Source organism: Pteropus alecto, unplaced genomic scaffold, assembly GCF_000325575.1.
Source record: "Pteropus alecto unplaced genomic scaffold, ASM32557v1 scaffold5, whole genome shotgun sequence".
In the NCBI taxonomy this organism is placed as follows: Eukaryota; Metazoa; Chordata; class Mammalia; order Chiroptera; family Pteropodidae; genus Pteropus; species Pteropus alecto.
In genome coordinates this window covers 26,194,225-26,204,937 of record NW_006441953.1, presented here as the reverse complement: position 1 = coordinate 26,204,937, position 10,713 = coordinate 26,194,225, and the positions used below count along the sequence as shown (strand labels likewise).

Below are 10,713 nucleotides of genomic sequence, written 5' to 3'. Positions count from 1 at the left end.
TGTCAGGGCTGATCTTCAGGGAAGGTAAAATAGATTATAAGTTGACAAATAGTACCTTCCAGAATAAGCATAAGCCTGCTGTAGCCTTTGTACCCAATTGCTTAAACGTCAGAAGTTCCAGTTAATGGAGAATAATTTTACAACTCCCGGAGACAGTGTGTGACCAAGGAATCAGTCTCTAAAAGTTTCTAAGCCTTAATTTCCTTGTCTATAAAATGGGGTTTATGATACCTATTTGGAAAGGTCACAACGGCATTTAAGAATAGAGCATATATGGAAGCGTCTAGCAATGTGCCTGAGGTCTGACAGGCATTTTTTTAAATGTGGATTCCTTAGTGAGAGGTGCAGAGAAACTCACCCAGCAGGTTTCCCACAGCTAAGCTACGTTCCTGGCCTTCCCTAGAGCCAATCCCTGCAAAAAGGGCTGAGTTGTAGCCACATGGCTGAGTTGTAGCCCAAGCAAGGAGCCACAGTGAATCAAGCACCTGAGATGCATTAGCTCATTTTCACAATTTACTATGAGATCCACGTCAACCATATCAGATGACTCTGAGTCTCCCCAGAATTAAAAGATTTATGAAGATACCAAATCTGCACCCAGGGGAGTGAGGAATTGATCTTAATATTAACAAATTATAGTATTTGATTACGGACATAGAAAATCAAAAGAACTTATAGACCATCCACTAAATACAATTGGAAAGTTTAGCAGTATTACCACAAACAGTGTCCCCATATGTCAAAATAAACAATTAGAAAAGCAATACCATTTTTCAATAGCCACCCAAACTATAAAGTGTCTAGAAATTAACCTAACACAATATGTGCATTTTTTTGTAGAACAATGATATAAATTAAACAACTAGTTTGTTCTTGAGCCGTCTAAGCCCAACACACATTTAGAGTTTAAGAGAGAATTCAAGAGACAGACAGACAGACAGACAGACACAGAGAGAGACAGAGACAGAGACAGAGACAGAGACAGACAGAGGCAGAGGCAGAGGCAGAGACAGGCTGAGAGGAAGGCAGAAATGAGGTCTCCATCATATTGCACAATGTGGTAATCGAGTCAGCTGCTGAAAGGCTCTCAGGCTTCTGCTTTCAGGTGGGAAGACGGGTGAGAAGAGAGTTGAGGACACATGAAGGTAATGTTTGTATGTCGCTGCTAGCGCCCCTTTCAGAACCCAAGAAAGCGGTAAAACGAGGCTTACGGCTCTGTGCCGGGCCCCTGATTCCTCCCTAACCAGGGCTCTTCGCAACTTCACTGGCACATGAGATAGATGTGAGGTCCCAAACCCCTCAGACCAATAGTCAGAGGGGAGGCCTCCGACTCTGCAGCCACAGCCCACACTCTAGGCAGGTGCTTTTCCTGGGGAAGTGAGTTCATTTTTTGAATAAAGCACAGCAAACTGGCCGGAGAGAATAGAAGGAGGTCAACCGAGGTCATGGAAGGAGCATCTAACTAAGGGACAGGCCCTGTAATTAGTGTCCCCTCTGCAACAAACAAGATGGCCCTCTGCACTTTTGTGGCTTCCGTGTTCCCCTGAGGCTAAGTTCCCAACTTCCCCCAAGAGGACAGGCTCTTTTGTTTGGCAGACGGAATTCATGCACGGGACCTCCCAGAGGTGACAGACATAGGCTCTTCTGAGGTCTGTAGTGTCCATGTGTGAACTGTGTTCAAAATCGTTTGGCTTAAAGGCATTCAGGACAGGCTGCCCTGGGAATCTGGCTGTTGCTACGCATGGCTCCATCACCAGAGGCTCTAAGGACATGGCTATAATATCCTGCTGTGGCCTCACTGACATACCCTCATTCAGAAAGGTCAACTCAACTCGTGAAGTCTTTGGACTTTATACTGATTGCCAAGAAGGACCTGCATGTGGCCCCATGGGACTTGCAAGGCTTTGGAGGCAGAAAGCCCTGGATCGCTCCCTGACTTTGACCCTTGCTGGCTGAGTGACAAAGGGGAAGCTACCTAATTCTTAAAGCTTCAGTGTCTTCATTTACTAAAAGGAACTCACTGGTCTTATCTCAAATATTTCCAGGAGGTTGGGAGGTACTGTGTCTAAAAGAATCGTATTGCCGACATCTAGAGTATTTGCTCGGGTTTGGGGGCGTTTAATTCTGGATCCTTCGGCATGTTGTTTTACCTCTGGGAGCCTTAGATTATTCATCTGAATAAATAAAAAAAAGGAAAGAACTGGAAAATGAACACCATTGCTATCAGCATTTGATTATAGATTTATTTTTTTTATCGCTTCCTGATAACCTATCCCAATAACCTTCCTGATCATCTTCTAGATCCATATAAAACAGTCAAGAAAAAGTTGCCCAAACTCACATATTGAGGTTTTTTTGGGGGGAGAGAAGGAAGGGACGGAGAGAGAGAGAGAGAGAGAGAGAGAGAGAGAGAAAGAGATTGATTGAGGCCTGGAGATTCTTTTAAAACTTTTAAAAGAAAAGTCTGGTGTTTTCCAACTTTCTTAGAAAAAATACAGCAAGGTCAGCTTTTAAAAAATTCAAACTTTCCCTCTGGCTTCTTCACAATGGAGAGGCTATAATGAAACTTGACTAAATTACTTTTTAATTGGCAAAGCAATGAATCAGTGAAAATGTATTCTTTTTGTATTACAGAATCACTATATCGGATCCAGAAACGAACCACTTTGTGTGGCATTGTTTTGTCTTTTCGTTATTGGCATTCTTTTTTTTCATAAATTTATAGAGATAGAAATACTAAAAGTGAAGAAAAGTATAAAGTCACACAAGTCCCGGCATAATGATTTGACCTTTAGGTCAGATGAGAAAATCCTTGGGCTTTAATTCTGCCAAGGATTAAAACATTTCAGAAACGATTTCAACATCCTAAAAAGATTATTACAAGACCTGATGGTACTTTGGTAATAGCTAAATGCCTCCGAGGGCCAACTGAAGATTACAAACAGTTTTGGAGTAAGAAGCACAGAAATGACAAAGGCGACGTGATGTCAGAATCATCCTAAACATCTGTGTAGCACTTTACCTTACGAATCACCTTCACCTTCTCATTCACTATCTGATCTGATCCTCCCAAAAAACCCGGGGGAGACAGGGAAATACTGTCATTCTCTTTTTGGAAGTAAGGAAGCTGAGACATAATTTTCATTACTTGCTCTAGTATACACGGCCTAGAAATTGGCACAGTAGAGATGGAAATTAAGCTCTGTCTGACTTCAAAGTCCATAAGGAACACTAACAGAGAGTTCTTCTCTTTTGCAGTGAGGACATGTGCACAGGACCTCCTGGGGGCAAATTGCATGGGAGATTACAAAATGGAGTTTAATATTCCAAATGGAGCATGATAAGAAGGACTTGACGGGAAAGAATCCATACCCAGATGGTCACGATATCAGGATAACGGATGCACAAATAGCCAACACTTTGGTCCAGCATAAAACAATTCAAGAACAAATTGTTTGGGGACCAGAAAAAGGATAGGCTTTGCAAGATGGCGACAAAGACAGGCTGGAGAATTTACCGCACATCCTTGGCCCATTACTTAGCTCCCCTGTGGTGAAGTAAGGAGAACAATTCCTGCATCATCTGTAAAATGGGGAAACCGGTTTCTAGCTCACGGAGTCGCTGTGAGGATGATACGTGCTCGCTCTTCCCGTGAACGCCGTGGCCGTGGCCCTTACGGGGTCCTTCAAATGAAGTGAGTCTGGCGAAGCATCTTTTCCCTGCAGTGCTCGGCTTGTGAAGCCTGCGGCCTGACCTTCGGGCCCTGCTTCTCAGCGCATCAAGCGACAGAGATTAGCACACAAGCAGAAAGACTGCAGACGCCAGCATTGAAGGCACCTTACCTGGGAAATGGAGCGTCCAGTTTGAAGGGCTGGTGGATTCTGCGTGGTGGACGGCTTGGGCCAGAACCGGAACTGGGGTCTCCTCTGCAGGTGGCAGCAAGCCATTGACGATTGTGAAGTGGGGGGAGGGGGGCGGTTTCTCCACGTTGTTTCAGAAAGACCCATCCAGCAGCCACCTTCGGAGGTACAGGGACCTATTGACACTCTGTTAAAGGACTCCACCTATGGAAGAGAACAGGAAGTCAACCATGAAGACTTAGAATCACCAGTCATGGGACAACTCGAGGCCATTGCCTTCTTTGTAACTGGACACACCTCAAAGCTGGACTCACTCATTAAATTCTATTTTTAAAAATTTATTTGCCGTTCAGCCCATCAGATCAGGCGCTAGACTCCGTCACCAGCTTTACACACGTTTATGGTTTTCTAAAATATTGATTTTCAATATGCGCTCTTGGCCTTTGTGTCCATCTGCAAGTGATTACAGTCCGATCTGGTTTCCCCTGGACTCGGATATCAATATCTTATCAACGCCACTCTCTGCCGGCGTCGCTGGCGCTTTCACACTCCCAGTCTTCCTCGGGTGCCTGAGAGGCGTTCGTGATGGACTCCACCTGGCCTCAGGCCTTCTCACTCCCCCTCTCATCCTCCAACCCATGCCCTTGCCCGTTTTTTCTCCTCTTAGCTCAAGACCCGTCTTTTCGTAGCCTGTTTGGGCTTTCTCGCTACGCCTCGATTTCTTTTCATTCCTCTGTGTTCGCATTGACCTTTTTATGTTTTTTTCTTTGCGTATTTATTGCTGGATGGCTTTCATCACCTCCGGGTTTGGAATTATTTATCCACTGTGCCTCCTTTCTTCCCTGTTGAAGTTCACTCAATGTTACTTTTATTTCTCCCCCCGATTCTGCTCTGCCGCAATCTGACTTTCCATTATTATTCTTATCAGCAGTCCATTATTTATAGAGTGGAGAAATAAGATAAGCTCCTTGTAATATAGATGGGACACAGGCAATGTAGCTGAGAATGAAAAAAAAAATGTGACAAGGAAGGCAGAGCTGCAGAAAGCAGAGCTACAGGGCCGTGCTGACTGCTGGATGAACGGTGACTTGCAGAAAGCACTGGGGGTGGGAAAGTGAGATTGCAGCACAGGTAAGCATCTCCCAGGTGAGAGGGAGAGAAAACAGAACCGCGGTCCCCTGCTCTGTGCTGAGCGCCGTGTGAACTCCTGTGGCTGCATCCTCTCATTTGATCTTTGCTCTGGACCACGAGGTAGCACTAGCTCTACGTTATAGGTAAAGAAACCAAGATTCAGAGAGGTGGTGATTTTACATCTGCAGCAGAGCCTGCTCGCAGACCCAAGGACTATGAAGGTATAAAGCATTCAGAGACGGTTATCTCAAGAGGGTTCACAGTTTATGTTGTTTAATGCAGTATTCCTAGGTCTGGGACTCCAGCAGAAAGAAATAGTCTGAGCTCTAGACAAGGAATGAAGTACAAACGGCTCACAGCAGTGCTATTTGTAAGGGTGAAAAAGCTATCGCAGCCATATGTTTAGAGAAATGGTAAAGGAAATAAGGGCTCATCCATACTGACCAATTGTATAAAAACACGTTAAAGGAAATATTAATGGTCTGTAGTAAAAGCTGGAAAATCTTTACAGAAAAGCATTACAAGTATAAAAATTAGATATACATATGTATTTAAAATCGAAAAGAGATAAAAATGTACAAACTAAATGTTGATATTTTTCATCTCATAGTTTCTTCTTTAAGCTATAAGAGATAAAATACTTTCCCTCTTTTTTAAGTCATACCTGTTCACCTCAGCACATGGAAATGATGTCAGAGTGAGTGAGTGAGTGAATGGACAATGACAGCTCTAAATTTTCTACGATTTAACATTCTTTACTTTTCGAAACATGACGTAAACAAATCTTTACACGTATGCTTTTCTGATTTTTCTGGCTCTAAGTTTGAACATTTTGTAAAGCACTCAAAAAGAGAAGAAAAAGCAATTAAATTTTCTCATAATTTTACTACACAGAGATGACCACCATTAACCTTTTAGAATGTTTCTTGTTACTCCTCATTGCATTATTTTTCATGGCAGAGATCTGGTTCCCTATACTGATATTTTAGCAAAAGAAAAAAAGAAGTCAACACAGGATTAGTCACAGGGACTGGTGCCCTGAAGACATTCACGTGGAACCTAACATCGAATTCTTATTATACTGCCAGTGTATTTGTCTATATCACCCACTAAACTATAAAGTCCCTCACACAGCCATCACACATATTTTTTTTTTGACACCGTACTTATTTTGCTCACAGATGCAATCCCAAAGTCTAGAATAAAAACTGGAATTAGCAGGCATTCAAAACATACAGTGACAGAATGAACGATATAACAGAATTTGCCCCTGTATGGTCTATTTATTTTCAAATTATTGAAAATAACTCCATGAATTCAAATGTGTTTCATAGTTGTAGAAATATATTTTTTTCTAGTTCCTTGATTATGAAACGGGCCATATGCAGCTCAAGGCTACCTGCTTTAGTGAGAGAGAAAAGCAGAAATAAAACACGGCTCGTTTTGGCAATTTTTCTGACATTGTGTCCCAAACATTTGGCCATAGTTAAATGCTGGAAAAGAACAGTATTAATAATTGTTTTAAGTGATATAAAACATTTCAAGAGCAAAGCTTGCTTACTGAGAAACTCTGGAAGTGATACTAATAATAAAGAAAAGCAAAAAAGGGCCAAGATTTTCTCCGAGGAAAGAGAATTATAGAATTTGAAAGCATCTGCCACCACTCCTGACCAAGATGGACTTAACACAACTGCTGAGAATTTCTTCTTTTATTTTATTTTTTTAGGCGAGGCAACCCTTAGTTGACCTCACAGACTGCAAGGACCTTGTCAGCTTACAATCTCTTTTTTAAAAATATTTTTTATGCCTACAGCACCTGGTCTTCCTAGGTGGTCTCCCATCCAAGTACTAACCAGGTCCGACTCTGCTTAGCTTCCGAGATCAGACGGGATCGAGCCTGTTCAGGTGGTATGGCCGTAGATAAGAATTTCTTAAAGGGCTTTTAAATAATGCCCCTTTGGAGGTAAAAGGAACAGATAAGAAATGAAGAATTGTGTGTTAGTTACTGCTGAGTTATCCAGACAAAGATAATGAGAATTGGTTGGAAATAAAGATCTATTGTAAGGAGGGGGTTTTAAAGTTGTAGACTCTGGCTTTGTCTACATAAAAGTAATAATGAAAACACTGAGAGTAGAGGAGGTGGCCAAAGGAGAGAGGAGAGGGTGAGGGAGAGGAAGATAGAGATATTGAAATTCAAGAGTGTAGACAAATGAATGTGGAAGCATACTATGGGTAAGGGCAAAGAAAGGAAGAAGTAAATTTGGCAAAGACTGACAAGAAATAATTCAAAGTGTATGAAGAGAACCAGAAAAGAACAATGTCATGAGTGTCAAAGAAAGAGTTTCGGAAGGAGCTGGTCAAACTAGGAAATAACTGGTTTAGGCAATTGGTAAAGCATAAGAAACCTGAGTTTCTATACAATGAATGGAAAACAAGCCTCACATAAAAATTAAGAAATGTGTGGGAAGCCGAGGCCATAAGTTTAAACCGCTTTTCTGAAAAGTTTGTTAATGAAGAAAAGGAGGAAGAAGAAAAACAGCCTATTTATAAACTGATAGAAAGAAGGCCCACTGAATAGGTCAGAGCTTGGATTTCTCATCGAATGGCCACTTGTATTTTTTTGAATTTGTATCTTCTAATAAAATTTGTTGGTATCTTATTTGAGAAAATTATCTCTAGTGTGTAATGAACGGCAGCCACGTATGCAATCAAGGTAATGAAAAACTGATGCTCATAGCGGACTCTATGTCTGAGTGGGTTTGGTGTTCATCAACACAATTAGATGCCAGGACTCAAACAAAAACACCCAAGACTTGCATCTTACAGAGATGAGCTCTCTCTTATTTTTTTATACATCATTCTCAATTTTACTCCCAATGTTTTTCTTATGGTCCAGTAGAGAAAGCTGGTCTCACGTATGACACAGCATGACTTTTCTAGTTTTCTTTTTTGAACCAAATTATTCTGGCCCATGGGGACTGGGGTTGTTTGTCTCCATCGTCGGTTAGAGATGAGCAAAGAAATGAGTTTTCTGTGACAGAGAGTAAGGTGATCAGACACAAACGAAGAGTGCCACGCTGAGGAGGGATAGTGCCCATTTTATTGATCTCTTTTTAAATGAGTCTTCATGGGTGTGGTTTAGTGATAGAAAAAGCAGAATGTGCACTAGAATGTGGGACTCAGATCAACAGTAAAAATGGCTACTGTTTACCAACCATGGACATTGTGACAGGTGTTTTCCATGCATTTATTGTCACATTCAATATTCCCAACACCACTTTCCCCCTATTTTACAGGCAATATTTAAGTAAAATATCTGAAGATTTAAGTAGTGAATAGAAAAATTGTTTGTAACTATTTGTGTTCAAAACAAGACTGCTCATTACATCTCATCTTTTTCTCCAAATAAAAAATGCTTTTTAACGGTCCATGAATCATTGAAGCATTTTCCAAAACAATGGCTTTGGAAATGGAATAACTTGGTACTGCTAATAAACTTTCTTGAATATATTTTATGAGGAGCCATGGGGAGTTTTATTAAAATAAACATTTTTGTTATAATTTGACACATACCTTGAAGCTATTGAGAAATCCTTTGTCAGCCCATTCAAAACTGTTGAGGTCTGAATTTTGAAGTGAATATAAGAGCAGTCGATCTTTGTATTTGTTTAATTTTATGATTGACAAAGTTTACGGTACGTTGTATTCAGAAATTGAAAAATTTCAGCAGCTTACTGTTAAAGCAATATGTTTTTACCACGCTATTGAATAGTGCACCTTTTGACGGTGGCTTCCACAGGCTGGCAATCTCGTTGAGACTAAACATTTGGCTGATGAGGGAAAAATAACCCTTCGGCACACCATTCCTGTTATACCTTTTTCCCCAAGTCTGCAGTCAACGTATAGGTATCATTCTTTGATTACCCCAGAGAAATTCCTGGAGTTGAAATTCTCGGAGCTGCCTGTAACAACACCTGCCTCAGATCCCAACTCCAGCCCCTCAACACCTGTCTCATAATGCCTAGCGGAGGGCACGGCACATAGATGGCAGCTGCTCAGTGTCGAAGTGAGTGCAAGAAATGTAATGTTGAAGAAGCCAAAAACTTACACAAACACTACCAGAATGCATCGGCAAGTAGGTGACACTGAGGACAATCCCTGGTCCATTTGTTAGAAACACTATTTGTTTTACATTTATGATCTCCTGTTCTCAAATGGTCTGTTTCCTTATTTTTCTTTCTTTTTTCTGTTTTCTCCTTTCTTTTTATTTTGTTATTCTCTCCTTCTTTCTTACCTTTCTTTCATCCTTCAATAATGTAGAATGTTTACCTTTTACTGAACACTCATTTTAATAATCCCACCTTCGATGATGAGGAAACTCGCTCAAAAATTTCCATAGCTTACTCAAGATCCCATAGCTCATAAGTGGCAGAGTCATTCAATCCCTGACTCAAAATCAAGTTTCACTGATACAAAAGAACATAAAAGTAGTTTCCTTCCCTGTGAAGTTATCTGAATGGTGATCTCTGCCAGTATAGGCTCTCAAAGCTTCTATCCGCCTCAGGCGATTCTTTATGTTTTCTGTTTAGTTGAGGAACACTAGTAGGCCACAAAGAATGAAAAATTCCCCCTGGCTCATTAGACATAAAGAAGTTTAAGAAGAGGTCATGGGTGTTTTTATCATCCTGGGCAAAAATACATCAATACGAACATGTTCTTATAGAGTGCGTACAGTGGGCAGTAAAATAATCACAAACAAAATTGCTTCGTCTTTGCTTCATCATCATCCTTTTCGTGTCAGATATTCCTCAGATGGAATTCTTCAGGCCAACTGGCAGATAGCCTGACCTTTAAGTTCATCTCCGAGACGCTGAGATGGAATAGTGGCTCTGTGACTAATTCAATAAATACTTAAGTGCCAGGCAATTCTGTTTACTCCATTCAATAACGCCACTAACACTTTCTGGAAGAAGATTAAGTCTTGTCAAGTGATACATAAATGAATATTAAAAAGCTCTTACCCCCCAACACCTCCAACTACTTCAATGGTTTTATAAGCCTCTAAATCTTTATATTAATAATATTTGGTTTAAAATTCCTAGACTGATTTGTATTTTCCTGATCGGACTCTGACTGATTGAATATATGGTGCCAGAAATAGGGAATTGCCTAAGAAAATATATTTCTATGAGGCTATTGCTTAGTGCGTGGGAAGAAAATAAATGGTACGGGCTGGAAAGATGATGAACATATTACACTATGTGACACACGAAGCTGTAGTAGAAGGGAAAAGTGGTAAAACAGAATACTAGTGATGTGTGCTGGTGGTATCGATTGTGCCAAGGTATAAAAGAGAGAAATTAACTCAGGGAAGTATCAACTGGTTTGCAAGCGTAAATGAAAATGAATAGTCTAGAAACCTGAAACCTTGAGTTAGAAGAAAAATCAACTGTTCTTAGATTTAAAACAGCAGGAAACAAAGTTGAGAAAGCCTTTAGGCAACAAAGACCAATTAGAATCCAGTATTGCTAAAAAGATCAGATTAAGGGTGTAGACTTCTCACTCAATCCTAATAGTTTAAAGTTACCATTAAACTAAGAGAGAGACAGAGAGGTGGAGGGGGCAGGGTTATGCAGGTGAAGAAGAGGATGAATAAAAAGTTTCAAAAAGAGGCTTATGGAAAGAGTTTAGATGCAGTTCTTGGTACATGGAACCAAATGGA

At 40.7% G+C, this 10,713-nt stretch overlaps 1 pseudogene; it reads right to left on the bottom strand.

Moving 5' to 3' along the window:
• Window positions 1–6,795: 6,795 nt before the first annotated feature.
• On the bottom strand, window positions 6,796–6,913 carry LOC112485539 (annotated as a pseudogene).
• Window positions 6,914–10,713: the final 3,800 nt, after the last annotated feature.